This window comes from Anomaloglossus baeobatrachus, chromosome 6 (assembly GCF_048569485.1).
Source record: "Anomaloglossus baeobatrachus isolate aAnoBae1 chromosome 6, aAnoBae1.hap1, whole genome shotgun sequence".
NCBI classification, from domain to species: domain Eukaryota; kingdom Metazoa; phylum Chordata; class Amphibia; order Anura; family Aromobatidae; genus Anomaloglossus; species Anomaloglossus baeobatrachus.
The window spans coordinates 372645894-372663346 of record NC_134358.1 but is presented as its reverse complement, the minus strand read 5'-3'; the positions used below and the strand labels follow the sequence as shown (position 1 = coordinate 372663346).

Here is a 17453-nt window from a genome sequence, read left to right as displayed (position 1 = left end):
ACCCCCAGCTGTAAGGTTTTATCATGGCTGGATATCAGAATTAGGGCGACCGCACACAGTTTTTTAAAATTTAAATAATAAAAAAGAAAGCCACATGCGGTTGCTCCTATTTTGATACAGAGCCAAGATATTGTCACCTGTATCCCTTTATTTGTATCCACCCTGCATCCAATGTTACACATCAACAGCTTAAAACGTATGTGTTATAATTCCACTGGAGATTCCCCCACAGATGCTGAGCAGGGGATCCCTGGGGATCTGATTCTTCTCTGCTCAGATGAACAGGTGAATCTCAGACCTGGAAAGAATCGTGAGTGCGGAGAGTTTGATCTTTTTCCACCCGGTCACTTGACCCATATGGAGAAGTCATCTGAGCAGCCCTATTGAGTCAGATTAGTCTGTGCGGTCTCAGACAGCACACGTCCGTATTAGATTAGTCTGTGCGGCCTCAGACACCACATGTCCGTATTAAATTAGTCTGTGCGGCCACAGACAGCACACGTCCGTATTAGATTAGTCTGTGCGGCCTCAGACAGCACACGTCCGTATTAGATTAGTCTGTGCGGTCTCAGACAGCACACGTCCGTATTAGATTAGTCTGTGCGGCCTCAGACACCACATGTCCGTATTAGATTAGTCTGTGCGGCCTCAGACAGCACACGTCCGTATTAGATTAGTCTGTGCGGCCTCAGACAGCACACGTCCGTATTAGATTAGTCTGTGCGGTCTCAGACAGCACACGTCCGTATTAGATTAGTCTGTGCGGCCTCAGACACCACATGTCCATATTAGATTAGTCTGTGCGGCCTCAGACAGCACACGTCCGTATTAGATTAGTCTGTGCGGTCTCAGGCAGCACACGTCCGTATTAGATTAGTCTGTGCGGTCTCAGGCAGCACATGTCCGTATTAGATTAGTCTGTGCGGTCTCAGACAGCACACGTCCGTATCAGATTAGTCTGTGCGGCCTCAGACACCACATGTCCGTATTAGATTAGTCTGTGCGGCCTCAGACACCACATGTCCGTATTAGATTAGTCTGTGCGGCCTCAGACAGCACACGTCCGTATTAGATTAGTCTGTGCGGTCTCAGGCAGCACACGTCCGTATTAGATTTGAACGCAAAATTAGCTGCACTCATTAGCGAACGCCATTTCGGGTTTGAAGACCTCCTGAGATGCCTAAACAATGGAGTTCCCCCACAAGTGACCCCATTTTGAAAACTAGACCCCTCAAATAATTTTTCTAGATGTTTGGTGAGCACTTTGAACCCCTGGGGGCTTCACAGAAGTTTATAACGTTGAGCCATGAATAGAAAACAAATTACCACAAAACTGTTGCTTCAACCAAGTGGCTTTTTTCACAAGGGTATCAGGAAAAAATGCAACATAAAATAACACACTGCTGCAAGATGCTGTGGTAGCCATGCTGGTTCTGTATGCCTTCAATTTTGAACAAAGCCCTAACAGTGTCACCAGCAAAGCACCTCCACACCGTCACACCTCCTCCTCCATGCTTCACGGTGGGAACCAGGCATGTAGCGTCCATCCGTTCACCTTTTCTACAAAGACACGGTGGTTGGATCCAAAGATGTCAAATTTGGACTCATCAGACCAAAGCACAGATTTCCACTGCTCTAATGTCCATTCCTTGTGTTCTTTAGCCCAAACAAGTTTCTTCTGCTTGTTGCCTGTCCTTAGCAGTGGTTTCCTAGCAGCTATTTTACCATGAAGGCCAGCTGCACAAAGTCTCCTCTTAAGGGCTGCTTCTCACTTGCGAGTTTCTCGCAGTAGAGCAATGCGAGAAAAACTCGCATTGGAATCGGACACATGTTAGTCAATGATTTAGCTCACATTTGCGTTTTTTTTCTCAGTCCAAATCGGACTGAGAAAAAAATCGCAGCATGCTGCTTTTTTGCGAGTTTCTACTGCGAGTCTCCAATGCAAGTCTATGGGAGCGTGTAAATAACCGGATGTCACGGGACGGCACTCACACCATCCTAGTGACATCCGATTTTCTAAATACATTTCTCGCATGTTTCCTAAAACACTGGAAACGAGTGATGTCTCACAATGTCTGTCAATCACTATTCTCTGTCAGTCAGTCTCTCCCTCTCGGTCTCTATTCTCTCTGTTGATCCGTCACTATCTCTGTCCCTCTCTCACAATCTGTCGGTCATTTTCCCTTCCTCTCTCATACTCACCATTCCCCAATCTCCGGCGCGGCGCTGCACGGCATTCACACTGCTGCAGCGGCTTTTACTATTTTGAAAAAGCCGGCCGCTCATTAAACAATCTCGTATTCCCTGCTTTCCCCGCCCACAGGCGCCTATGATTGGTTGCAGTGAGACACGCCCCCACGCTGAGTGACAGGTGTCTCACTGGACCCAATCACAGCAGCCGGTGGGCAGTGAAATAAATAATTTAAAAAATGGCGTGCGGTGCCCCCAATTTTAATACCAGCCAGATAAAGCCATACGGCTGAAGGCTGGTATTCTCAGGATGGGGAGCTCCACGTTATGGGGAGCCCCCCAGCCTAACAATATCAGCCAACAGCTGCCCAGAATTGCCGCATACATTAGATGCCACAGTTCTGGGGCTGTACCCGGCTCTTCCCGATTTTCCCTGGTGCGTTGGCAAATCAGGGTAATAAGGAGTTAATGGCAGCCCATAGCTGCCACTAAATCCTAGATTAATCATGTCAGGCGTCTCCCCGAGATTCCTTCCATGATTAATCTGTAAATTACAGTAAATAAACACACACACACCTGAAAAAAATCATTTATTAGAAATAAAAAAACATTAACAAATTCCCTCATCACCAATTTAATAAGCCCCAAAAAGCCCTCCATGTCCGGCGTAATCCAGGATGGTCCAGCGTCGCTTCCAGCTCTGCTGCATGGAGGTGACCGGAGCTGCAGCAGACACCGCCGCTCCTGTCAGCTCCACGAAGCAACTGAGGTAAGTAGCGCGATCAGCTGAGCTGTTACTGAGGTTAATCGCGGCCACCGGTGGATCCAGTGGCGGCCACCGGGTAACCTCAGTGACAGCTCAGCTGATCGCGCTACTCACCTCAGTTGCCGCGTGGAGCTGACAGGAGCAGCAGTGTCTGTTGCCGCTCCTGTCACCTTCATGCAGCAGACCTGGAAGCGACAATGGAGGTCCGTGGATTATGCCGGACATGGAGGGCTTTTTGGGGCTTATTAAATTGGTGAACCAGGGAATTTGTTAATGTTTTTTATTTCTAATAAATGATTTTTTTCAGGTGTGTGTGTGTTTATTTACTGTAACTTACAGATTAATCATGGAAGGAATCTCGGGGAGACGCCTGACATGATTAATCTAGGATTTAGTGGCAGCTATGGGCTGCCATTAACTCCTTATTACCCCGATTTGCCAACGCACCAGGGTAAATCGGGAAGAGCCGGGTACAGTCCCAGAACTGTCGCATCTAATGTATGCGGCAATTCTGGGCGGCTGCTGACTGATATTGTTAGGCTGGGGGGCTCCCCATAACGTGGAGCTCCCCATCCTGAGAATACCAGCCTTCAGCCGTATGGCTTTATCTGGCTGGTATTAAAATTGGGGGGACCGCACGCCGTTTTTTTTTTAATTATTTATTTCACTGCACAGTATAGACCCGCCCACCGGCTGCTGTGATTGGGTGCAGTGAGACACCTGCCACTCAGCGTGGGGGCATGTCTCACTGCAACCAATCATAGGCGCCTGTGGGCGGGGAAAGCAGGGAATACAAGATTGTTTAATGAGAGGCCGGCTTTTTCAAAATAGTAAAAGCCGCCGCAGCAGTGTGAACGCCGTGCAGCGCCACGCCGGGGATCGGTATGAGAGAGGGCTGCTAACTTCAGTCACTCGAGGGATTAGCGGTCACCGGTGAGCCCTTCACAGGTGACCGCTAATCAGGATGTGGCACAGACAGAGCCGCAGCATGACAATGAAGTCCGGTGAAGTTCACCCGAGTTCATTCTGATCGTGCAGCTCTGTCTGTGTCTGCTGTCATCTGCCATTCAGCTCTGCTACATGGCTGTCTGTGTCTGCTGTCAGCGGCCATGTAGCAGAGCTGAATGGCAGATGACATAGTAAAAAATACGCATTACACACGCTAGTAAAATCATTAATTTATTCAGAAAAAGCATCGCACTTGCGTTGCACTCGGACCTAACGTGAACTAAAATCAGCCGAGTTTTTTTCAGCCCAGTCGGACCGATTTTACTCGCATAGATGTGTTTCCAGCCTAAGGCTATGTGCGCACTAGAAATGTGAAGTTTCTCAAGAAAATTTCTTGAGAAACTTCTGGGAGTGGAAGATTTCCGGACCTATCTGCATGCGGATTTGCCGCGATTTTCCCGCGGGTAGTTCCCTGCGGATTTTGCAGGCTGTACTGCCGAAATCCGCAGGGTACCTGCGGAAAAGAATTGACATGCTCATTTCTCAAGAAATTTTCTCGAGAAATTCTTCTCAAGGAAATTTCTTGAGAAAAATCCGCACAGTGCGCACAGCTATTTTTTTTTCTCATAGAATTTGCTGGGAAATGTCTGCACAAAGAATGCAGACATTTTTCAAGAAATTTCCGCGGCAAATCCGCGGGTAAAACGCACTAGTGCGCACAGAGCCTAATAGTTGTTCTACAGATGAGAAGGTGTGTCCAACCTTTTGGTCTGTACTGTATATTATATACACAAACACACACACACACACCTCGGATGGGTCCACACTGCACACACATACAGCTCTGATGGGTCCACACCCCCCTCCCCCCACACACAGCTCTGATGGGTCCACGCTACAAACACACCTCTGATGGGTCCACCCCCTCACACACAAACACACACAGCTCTGATGGGTCCACACACCCCCCCACACACAGCTCCGATGGGTCCACACACAAACACACACAGCTCTGATGGGTCCACACCCCCCCCCACACACAGCTCTGATGGGTCCACACACCCCCCCACACACACAAACACACACAGCTCTGATGGGTCCACACACCCTATCACACACACACAAACACACACAGCTCTGATGGGTCCACCCCCCCCCCCCACACACACACACACACAGCTCTGATGGGTCCACATCCCCCCCCCCACACACACAGCTCTGATGGGTCCATCCCCCACAGCTCTGATGGGTCCAAACCCCCCCCCCCCCCACACACACACACACAGCTCTGATGGGGTCCACCCCCCCCCCACACCCACACACACACACAGCTCTGATGGGTCCACACACCCCTCCCCCCACACACAGCTCTGATGGGTCCACACACCCCCCCACACACAAACACACACAGCTCTGATGGGTCCACACACCCCCTCACACACAAACACACACAGCTCTGATGGGTCCACCCCCCCACACACACACAAACACACAGCTCTGATGGGTCCACCCCCCCACACACACAAACACACACAGCTCTGATGGGTACACCCCCCCCCACACACACACCTCTGATGGGTCCACCCCCCCCCACACACACACACACACACACACCTCTGATGGGTCCACCCCCCCCCCCCTACACACACACACACACACACAGCTCTGATGGGTCCACATCCCCCCCCCACACACACAGCTCTGATGGGTCCACATGCCCCCCCCACACACACACACACACACACACACACACACACACAGCTCTGATGGGTCCACATCCCCTCCCCCACACACACACACACAGCTCTGATGGGTCCACAACCCCCCCCCCCCCCCACACACACACACACACACACAGCTCTGATGGGTCCACAACCCCCCCCCCACACACACACACACACAGCTCTGATGGGTCCACCCCCCCACCCCCCCACACACACACAGCTCTGATGGGTCCACATCCCCACACACACACAAACACACACAGCTCTGATGGGTCCACAACACCCCCCCACACACACACCCCCCCACACAGCTCTGATGGGTCCACAACCCCCCCCCACACACACACACACACACCCACACAGCTCTGATGGGTCCACCCCTCCCACACACACACAGCTCTGATGGGTCCACATCCCCACACACACACACACACACACACACACACAGCTCTGATGGGTCCACACACCCCTCCCCCCCCCACAGCTCTGATGGGTCCACACACCCCCCCACACACAGCTCTGATGGGTCCACACACCCCCTCACACACAAACACACACAGTTCTGATGGGTCCACACACCCCCTCACACACAAACACACACAGCTCTGATGGGTCCACCCCCCCACACACACACAGCTCTGATGGGTCCACACCCCCCCCCCCCCCCCCCCACACACACACAGCCCTGATGGGTCCACCCCCCCCACACACACACAGCTCTGATGGGTCCACCCCCCCCCACACACACAGCTCTGATGGGTCCACAACCCCCCCCACACACACAGCTCTGATGGGTCCACAACCCCCCCCCCCACACACACACACACACACACACAGCTCTGATGGGTCCACCCCCCCCCACACACAGCTCTGATGGGTCCACATCCACACACACACACACACACACACACAGCTCTGATGGGTCCACACACCCCTCCCCCCCCCACAGCTCTGATGGGTCCACACACCCCCCCACACACAAACACACACAGCTCTGATGGGTCCACACACCCCCTCACACACAAACACACACAGCTCTGATGGGTCCACCCCCCCACACACACAAACACACACAGCTCTGATGGGTCCACCCCCCCCCCATACACACACACACACACACACACACACACAGCTCTGATGGGTCCACATCCCCCCCCACACACACAGCTCTGATGGGTCCACATCCCCCCCCCACACACACAGCTCTGATGGGTCCACATTCCCCCCCCACACACACACAGCTCTGATGGGTACACACACACACACACACACACACACACACACACAGCTCTGATGGGTCCACACACCCCTCCCCCCCCCCACACAGGTCTGATGGGTCCACACCCCCTCCCCCCCACACACAGCTCTGATGGGTCCACACACACACACACACAGCTCTGATGGGTCCACACACCCCTCCCCCCCCCCACACAGCTGATGGGTCCACACACCCCCCCCCCCACACACCCACAGCTCTGATGGGTCCACACACACAATCACACACACACACACACACACACAGCTCTGATGGGTCCACACACCCTTCCCCCCCCACACAGCTCTGATGGATCCACACACCCCCCCCCCCCACACAGCTCTGATGGGTCCACATCCCCTCCACACACACACACACACACACACACACAGCTCTGATGGGTCCACATCCCCCCCCCCCCCCCCCACACAGCTCTGATGGATCCACATCCCCCCCCCCACACACACAGCTCTGATGGGTCCACACACCCCCTCACACACAAACACACACAGCTCTGATGGGTCCACACACCCCCTCACACACAAACACACACAGCTCTGATGGGTCCACCCCCCCCACACACACAGCTCTGATGGGTCCACCCCCCACATACATACACACACACACACACACACACACACACACACACAGCTCTGATGGGTCCACATCCCCTCCACACACACACACAGCTTTGATGGGTCCACATCCCCCCCCCACACACACACACACACACACACACAGCTCTGATGGATCCACATCCCCCCCCCCCACACACAGCTCTGATGGGTCCACATCCCCTCCACACACACACACACAGCTCTGATGGGTCCACATCCCCCCCCACACACAGCTCTGATGGATCCACATCCCCCCCCCCACACACACACACACACAGCTCTGATGGGTCCACACACCCCTACCCCCCACACAGCTCTGATGGGTCCACACCACACACACACACACCTCTGATGGGTCCATACTAAACACACAGCGCTGATGGGTCTTCACTATACACACGCATACATACATACAGCTTTGGCAGGTGCACAATACACACACGTATAGCTCTTCTGGGTGCACACTGGGTGTATACTATACACACGCACAGCTCTGCCGGGCACACACAATACACACGCACAGCTCTGCCGGGCACACACAATACACACGCAAAGCCCTGCCGGGCACACACAATACACACGCACAGCTCTGCCGGGCACACACAATACACACGCACAGCTCTGCCGGGCACACACAATACACACGCAAAGCCCTGCCGGGCACACACAATACACACGCACAGCTCTGCCGGGCACACACAATACACACGCAAAGCCCTGCCGGGCACACACAATACACACGCACAGCTCTGCCGGGCACACACAATACACACGCACAGCTCTGCCGGGCACACACAATACACACGCACAGCTCTGCCGGGCACACACAATACACACGCACAGCCCTGCCGGGCACACACAATACACACGCACAGCCCTGCCGGGCACACACAATACACACGCACAGCTCTGCCGGGCACACACAATACACACGCACAGCCCTGCCGGGCACACACAATACACACGCACAGCCCTGCCGGGCACACACAATACACACGCACAGCTCTGCCGGGCACACACAATACACACGCACAGCCCTGCCGGGCACACACAATACACACGCACAGCCCTGCCGGGCACACACAATACACACGCACAGCTCTGCCGGGCACACACAATACACACGCAAAGCCCTGCCGGGCACACACAATACACACGCACAGCTCTGCCGGGCACACACAATACACACGCACAGCTCTGCCGGGCACACACAATACACACGCACAGCTCTGCCGGGCACACACAATACACACGCACAGCCCTGCCGGGCACACACAATACACACGCACAGCCCTGCCGGGCACACACAATACACACGCACAGCCCTGCCGGGCACACACAATACACACGCACAGCTCTGCCGGGCACACACAATACACACGCACAGCCCTGCCGGGCACACACAATACACACGCACAGCCCTGCCGGGCACACACAATACACACGCACAGCCCTGCCGGGCACACACAATACACACGCACAGCCCTGCCGGGCACACACAATACACACGCACAGCTCTGCCGGGCACACACAATACACACGCACAGCCCTGCCGGGCACACACAATACACACGCACAGCTCTGCCGGGCACACACAATACACACGCACAGCCCTGCCGGGCACACACAATACACACGCACAGCCCTGCCGGGCACACACAATACACACGCACAGCCCTGCCGGGCACACACAATACACACGCACAGCTCTCCGGGCACACACAATACACACGCACAGCTCTCCGGGTACACGTCATACATACGCATAGCTTTGCCAAGTACACGCAGCCAGAGTTGTAGCTACGAAGCATAGCTCGCTCGCTGTGCCACACACGTTTCTCCTCGGGCTCCTCCCCTCATGTGACCGATCACATGGTGATGACGTCAGCTGCCTCCGCTCGCTGGGGTCCTGCTACCTGTACTGTGTGATCTGCTGTGTATGTGCGGAGCTCGCGGACAGTCCTCCGGAGGATCCTGCTCCATACCGGACTGTATGGACCTGAGACTGCAGCTGCGCCCCCGAGCTGGACTCTAGTGCAGTGTAACCGGCGGCTCCTAGGACAAGGTACGGAACTTTGTCGCCCAGGTGTGGTGTCCCAGTGCAGCGCCCCTGTGCACAGTGACAGCCGGCAGGCAGCACTCGTGTGTCGGTAGTCTGGCCGTGCGGCGCACACTGACAGCTCGGTTTCTCCACCGGTCCGCGCTGTGTCGCGCTTGTTTATCTGTTTACATTAGTGACTTGTTTACAGGAAACATATTTGCATATGCAGATGAGGCTGCGGAATGTGCGGAATGCGCTGAGGCCCGGGAGCAGCCGCTCACCTCGTGCCGGAGCACAGCTGGGGGTTCGCTTCAGTGGTTCAGGATCGCTTCATCTTTTTTTTCAGCACTTTACTTTGCAAAACCATATAGTAAAGGAGTTTTCCACCTTTTTTCTTTTATGTCTGCAGATGTTGTAGGATAAGTACTAGCTCTTTATTTTGCACTGTATCGCCATTAATGTCAGCAGCCTGGACCAGTCTTGTTTTTGTCACCGGTTTTCCTTATTGAGCCATACTGTGATGATGGCGAGACATGGCGCTGTCGGTGTGCGCCTGGCCCGGCTGCACTCGTCCTCCGTCTGTACAGAATACATTCCTATTCTTATCATTCACACAAAAATGAATCTGTCCAAGACGGTGGCCAGAATCTGGCTAGCCCATGTTTTAGTGGCCATTATTGTGTGAAATGACACGTATGATAGGCGGCTGTGACCGGTGCTCCATTTTCTCCACCAACCCTGACCCCAATCTGTAGCGTATATTATATACTGGACCTAAGAACCGAGGCCGGGGTCAGATGAGCATTCTTCTAGAAAGCGTGACCTGTTCTCCATATTGTCACCTGTATCCCTTTATTTGTATCCACCCTGCATCCAATGTTACACATCAACAGCTTAAAACGTATGTGTTATAATTCCACTGGAGATTCCCCCACAGATGCTGAGCAGGGGATCCTTGGGGATCTGATTCTTCTCTGCTCAGACGAACAGGTGAATCTCAGACCTGGAAAGAATCGTGAGTGCGGAGAGTTTGATCTTTTTCCACCCAGTCACTTGACGCATATGGAGAAGTCATCTGAGCAGCCCTATTGAGTCAGATTAGTCTGTGTGGTCTCAGGCAGCACACGTCCGTATTAGATTAGTCTGTGCGGTCTCAGGCAGCACACGTCCGTATTAGATTAGTCTGTGCGGTCTCAGGCAGCACACGTCCGTATTAGATTAGTCTGTGCGGTCTCAGGCAGCACACGTCCGTATTAGATTAGTCTGTGCGGTCTCAGGCAGCACACGTCCGTATTAGATTAGTCTGTGCGGTCTCAGGCAGCACACGTCCGTATTAGATTAGTCTGTGTGGTCTCAGGCAGCACACGTCTGTATTAGATTAGTCTGTGCGGTCTCAGACAGCACACGTCCGTATTAGATTAGTCTGTGCGGCCTCAGACAGCACATGTCCGTATTAGATTAGTCGGTGCGGTCTCAGGCAGCACACGTCCGTATTAGATTAGTCGGTGCGGTCTCAGGCAGCACACGTCCGTATTAGATTAGTCTGTGCGGCCTCAGACAGCACACGTCCGTATCAGATTAGTCTGTGCGGCCTCAGACAGCACACGTCTGTATTAGATTAGTCTGTGCGGTCTCAGGCAGCACACGTCCGTATCAGATTAGTCTGTGCGGCCTCAGACAGCACACGTCCGTATTAGATTAGTCTGTGCGGCCACAGACAGCACACGTCCGTATTAGATTAGTCTGTGCGGCCTCAGACAGCACACGTCCGTATCAGATTAGTCTGTGCGGCCTCAGACAGCACACGTCTGTATTAGATTAGTCTGTGCGGTCTCAGGCAGCACACGTCCGTATTAGATTAGTCTGTGCGGCCACAGACAGCACACGTCCGTATTAGATTAGTCTGTGCAGCCTCAGGCAGCACACGTCCGTATTAGATTAGTCTGTGCGGCCACAGACAGCACACGTCCGTATTAGATTAGTCTGTGCGGCCTCAGACAGCACACGTCCGTATCAGATTAGTCTGTGCGGCCTCAGACAGCACACGTCTGTATTAGATTAGTCTGTGCGGTCTCAGGCAGCACACGTCCGTATCAGATTAGTCTGTGCGGCCTCAGACAGCACACGTCTGTATTAGATTAGTCTGTGCGGTCTCAGGCAGCACACGTCTGTATTAGATTAGTCTGTGCGGTCTCAGGCAGCACGCGTCCGTATTAGATTAGTCTGTGCGGTCTCAGGCAGCACACGTCTGTATTAGATTAGTCTGTGCGGTCTCAGGCAGCACACGTCCGTATTAGATTAGTCTGTGCGGTCTCAGGCAGCACACGTCTGTATCAGATTAGTCTGTGCGGCCTCAGACAGCACACGTCTGTATTAGATTAGTCTGTGCGGCCTCAGACAGCACACGTCCGTATTAGATTAGTCTGTGCGGTCTCAGACAGCACACGTCCGTATTAGATTAATCTGTGCGGTCTCAGACAGCACACGTCCGTATTAGATTAGTCTGTGCGGTCTCAGGCAGCACACGTCCGTATTAGATTAGTCTGTGCGGCCTCAGACAGCACACGTCCGTATCAGATTAGTCTGTGCGGTCTCAGGCAGCACACGTCCGTATTAGATTAGTCTGTGCGGCCTCAGACAGCACACGTCCGTATCAGATTAGTCTGTGCGGTCTCAGACAGCACACGTCTGTATTAGATTAGTCTGTGCGGTCTCAGGCAGAACACGTCCGTATTAGATTAGTCTGTGCGGTCTCAGGCAGCACACGTCCGTATTAGATTAGTCTGTGCGGCCTCAGACAGCACACGTCCGTATTAGATTACTCTGTGCGGTCTCAGGCAGCACACGTCCGTATTAGATTAGTCTGTGCGGCCTCAGACAGCACACGTCCGTATCAGATTAGTCTGTGCGGCCTCAGACAGCACACGTCTGTATTAGATTAGTCTGTGCGGTCTCAGGCAGAACACGTCCGTATTAGATTAGTCTGTGCGGTCTCAGGTAGCACAAGTCCGTATTAGATTAGTCTGTGCGGTCTCAGGCAGCACACGTCCGTATTAGATTAGTCTTTGCGGTCTCAGGCAGCACACGTCCGTATTAGATTAGTCTGTGCGGTCTCAGGCAGCACAATGTTCGTATTAGATTAGTCTGTGCGGCCTGAGGCAGCACACGTCCGTATTAGATTACTCTGTGCGGCCTCAGGCAGCACACGTCCGTATTAGATTACTCTGTGCGGTCTCAGGCAGCACACGTCCGTATTAGATTAGTCTGTGCGGCCTCAGGCAGCACACGTCTGTATTAGATTAGTCTGTGCGGTCTCAGGCAGCACACGTCCGTATTAGATTAGTCTGTGCGGTCTCAGGCAGCACAATGTTCGTATTAGATTAGTCTGTGCGGCCTGAGGCAGCACACGTCCGTATTAGATTACTCTGTGCGGCCTCAGGCAGCACACGTCCGTATTAGATTACTCTGTGCGGTCTCAGGCAGCACACGTCCGTATTAGATTAGTCTGTGCGGCCTCAGGCAGCACACGTCTGTATTAGATTAGTCTGTGCGGTCTCAGGCAGCACACGTCCGTATTAGATTAGTCTGTGCGGTCTCAGGCAGCACACGTCCGTATTAGATTAGTCTGTGCGGTCTCAGGCAGCACACGTCCTTATTACCTGCTTGTCTGAGACATAACACTGACCAGTGAAAATCTCAAGCTTCATTATCACAATTAAGGGTACTTTACACGCTGCGATATCGGTATCGATATCGCTAGCGAGCGTACCCGCCCCGTCAGTTGTGCGACACGGGCACAAAACATCGCTTACACCCGTCACACGGACTTACCTTCCCTACGACGTTGCTCTGGCCGGCAAACCGCCTCCTTTCTAAGGGGGCGTGTCGTGCGGTGTCACAGCGACGTCACACGGCAGCCATCCAATAGCAGAGGAGGGGCGAAGATGAGCGGCCAGAAGATCCCGCCCACGTCCTTCCTTCTTTTCCGGTGGACGCAGGTAGATGTTCGTAGTTCCTGCGGTGTCACACGTAGCAATGTGTGGTGCTGCAGGAACAACGAACAACATCGTACCTGCAGCAGCAGCAGCAGCGATATTATGGAAAGGAGCGACGTGTCAACGATCAACGATTTTTCACGTTTTTGCGATCGTTGATCATCGTTCCTTGCTGTCACACTCTGCGATGTCGCTAACGGCGCCGGATGTGCGTCACTAACGACGTGACCCCGACAATATATCGTTAGCGATGTCGCAGCGTGTAAAGCACCCTTTAGACACCTAGAACCTCCAAAGCACAAACCCTCATAGTAATGATGGTACTGTGCATATCATCTATCAATTTAGTCATGTTTTCACCGTTATTAGTGGTTGTCCAGAAGTCAGGCTGTTTGCGGCCTAAAACACATTTCCGCATAAAAAAACGTCCGTGTGACACGGTCCGTTTTTCGGGTCCGTGTTCCGTTTTTTTGGGGCGTTTCTCCGGTACATATGGCATCCGTGTGATGGCGTATGCGAGCCGTGTGTACGTGTAAAATGTCCGTGTTTGTGTGTAAAATGCCCGTGTATGTGTACGTGGAATGTCCGTGTGGAATGTCCGTTTGTGTGTTGCACAATGTCGTTGATACATGTCAGCTGACAGCAGACAGAGTTGCGTGATGAGAATGAACTCGGGTGAACTTCACCCGACTTCATTGTCATGCCGCGGCTCTGTCTGTGTGCCGCGTACTGATTAGCGGTCACCTGTGAAGGATTCACCAGTGACCGCTAATCCCCCGAGTGACTGAAGTGAGCGGCCCTCTCTCATACTTACCGCTCCCCGATCACCAGCGCGGCGAGGAACAGCTGTGCAGAGAATAAGCGGCAACAATTATTTTGAATATGCCGGCCGCTCATTAATCAATCTCGTATTCCCTGCTTTCCCCACCCACAGACGCCTGTGATTGGTTGCAGTCAGACACGCCCCCCCATGCTGAGTGACAGCTGTCTCACTGCACCCAATCACAGCAGCCGGTGGGCGTGTCTATACTGTGCAGTGAAATAAATAATTAAATAATTAAAAAAAACACCGTGCGGACCCCCCCAATTTTAATACCAGCCAGATAAAGCTGGCTGGCTGGCTGAAGGCTGGTATTCTCAGGATGGGGAGCTCCACGTTATGGCGAGCCCCCCAGCCTTACAATATCAGCCAGCAGCCGCCCAGAATTGCCGCATACATTAGATGCAACAGTTCTGGGACAGTACCCGGCTCTTCCCGATTTGCCCTGGTGCGTTGGCAAATCGGGGTAATACGGAGTTATTGGCAGCCCATAGCTGCCACTAAATCCTAGATTAATCATGTCAGGTGTCTCCACGAGATACCTTCCATGATTAATCTGTAAGTGACAGTAAATAAACACACACACCCGAAAAAATCCTTTATTAGAAATAAAAAACACAAACATATACCCTGGTTCACCACTTTAATAAGCCCGAAATAGCCCTCCATGTCCGGCGTAATCCAGGATGGTTCAGCGTCGCTTCCAGCTCTGCTGCATGGAGGTGACCGAAGCTGCAGAAGACACCGCCGCTGACGAGCTGTCCGAGCTGACAGGAGCGGCAGTGTCTTCTGCAGCTCCGGTCACCTTCATGCAGCAGAGCTGGAAGCGACGCTGGACCATCCTGGAGTACGCCGGACATGGAGGGCTTTTTCGGGCTTATAAAATTGGTGAACAAGACAATTTGTTAGTGTTTTTTTGCTAATAAAGGATTGTTCGGGTGTGTGTGTGTTTATATACTGTAATTTACAGATTAATCATGGAAGGTATCTCGGGGAGACGCCTGACATGATTAATCTAGGACTTATTGGTAGCTATGGGCTGCCAATAACTCCTTATTATCCCGATTTGCCAACGCACCAGGGCAAATCGGGAAGAGTCGGGTACAGTCCCAGAACTGTCGCATATAATGTATGCGGCAATTCTGGACGGCTGCTGACTGATATTGTTAGGCTGGGGGGCTCCCCATAACGTGGGGCTCCCTATCCTGAGAATACCAACTTTCAGCCGTATTTCTTTATCTGGCTGGTATTAAAATTGGGGGGGACCGCACACCGTTTTTTTAAATTATTTATTTATTTATTTATTTATTTATTTTACTGCACAGTATAGACACGCCCACCGGCTGCTTTGATTGGGTGCAGTGAGACAGCTGTCACTCAGCGTGGGGGGCGTGTCTGACTGCAACCAATCACAGGCGTCTGTGGGTGGGGAAAGCAGGGAATACGAGATTGATTAATGAGCGGCCGGCATATTCAAAGTAATTGTTGCCGCGTATTCTCTGCACAGCTGTTCCTCGCCGCGCTGGTGATCGGGGAGCGGTATGAGCCGGGGGAAGAAAAAAACCGAGCGCCAATGTAAGTATGACTGAGAACAGCAGAAAAAAAGGTAAGTAGACTGAATTTAATTTAAAAAAAAAAAAAAAATAAGATCGCTAGTGTAAAAATGCACACGCACGAAACGTGCTGAACACGGAGATACTCCGTGTGCGGTACATGCAGGCACGGACCCATAGACTAAAGTCGGTCCGTGCCTGTGTGCTGCTGGCCAAAAATGGACATGTCGTCCATGTAGAAAAGCGCACACACGTACTTACCACACGGTCACACGTTCCGTGTGATTTTACGCGTGTGTGCCATCTACCATTGAATAACATGGGTCTCCGTGTGTACGTGTCTCCGGTACGTGCAAATACGTACCGCACACGTACAAATTAGACGGATGTGTGTTGCGGGTCTGCCAGTGTACCTGATGAATACCTCTGTGTGTCACCTGCACAAAGAAAAGAACTTAGTTAATTTATTAGCCAGTTGATTGATGGCTGTCATTGGGAGAAACCAAATAATAATCTTGTAGTTATGATAAGTGTTGAAAGACACCAACGAAAACAAACTAACTGAACTGAAATAGATGAAGGAAAGATGAAACGAATACACGGAGCACCTCTACAAGAACGACTGATACGCAAAGAAACAGAGACTGGAAATTAAAGAGAACCAAACATCTTAAAAGAAGAAGTCATTGCTGCGATAAAACTTCTGTTAAAAAACAACAGTTTGTCATCACATATGGCCCAACGGTGTTTATTCCTATTCTGTAGAAGGGAGATGCTATCTACTGTGGAAACTATCGGACTATTGCGCTCATGTCAGCAGAATGCTATTGAAGATCCTACAAAGACGGTTACAGCCTGATGTTGATAAAGAGCTGTCAGAGGAGTTAGCAAGATTCAGAAAAGGCAGAGGAACAAGAGATGTAATTACTAACATTAGATGGATGATGGAAAAGGCCACAGAATATAACAAGAAGCTCTATTTTCACTTCATCGATTACAGCAAAGCCTTTGACTGTTGATCACTACAAACGTTGGAATACCATGAAGTATATGGGTGTGCCAAACACCATCTGACCAGCCTCATCAGCAACCTTTACATCGACCAAGAACCAATAGTGTGAACGGATCACGGTGACACGGTATGCTTCAAAGTAGAGCAATGCGTCAGACAATGCTGCTTCCGGTCACCATTCCTCTTCAATTTGTATGCAGAAGCTAGTTTCAGGAAGGCTGGACTTGCCGAAAAAGAAGGAATCAAAATTGCTGGACAAATCATCAACAATCTTATATATGCAGATGATACAAAATGGATAGCAACAAGCATAGATGGAATGTAGCACTTATTATGGAGTATCAAGATGGGAAGCTCAAAAATGGCACACCTAGTCAATACAAAGAAGACAAAGATATTGACTGCTACCAGGTATGAATGGGACACATTTGAGATGGACAACAATGAAGTGGAAGTTTTAGAGGACTCCAACCTACTCAGGTCAATGATCAATCAAGATGCAGCGACAACACCAGAAGTCAGTAGGAGAATA

General features: G+C 51.9%; 1 protein-coding gene across 3 annotated transcripts in view; it reads left to right on the top strand.

Annotated features, from left to right (window-relative positions):
• Positions 1-17453, top strand: part of TNS3 (tensin 3) — a 528788-nt gene that overhangs the window by 149099 nt on the left and 362236 nt on the right. The window contains exon 1 of one of the 3 annotated variants that reach the window (XM_075315025.1): positions 9401-9565. The exons of the other annotated variants lie outside the window; for them this stretch is intronic. The gene's annotated coding sequence lies outside the window, so the exon portion shown is untranslated. Of the gene's footprint in view, positions 1-9400; positions 9566-17453 lie in introns of those variants that run through there. 3 annotated transcript variants of the gene reach the window in all.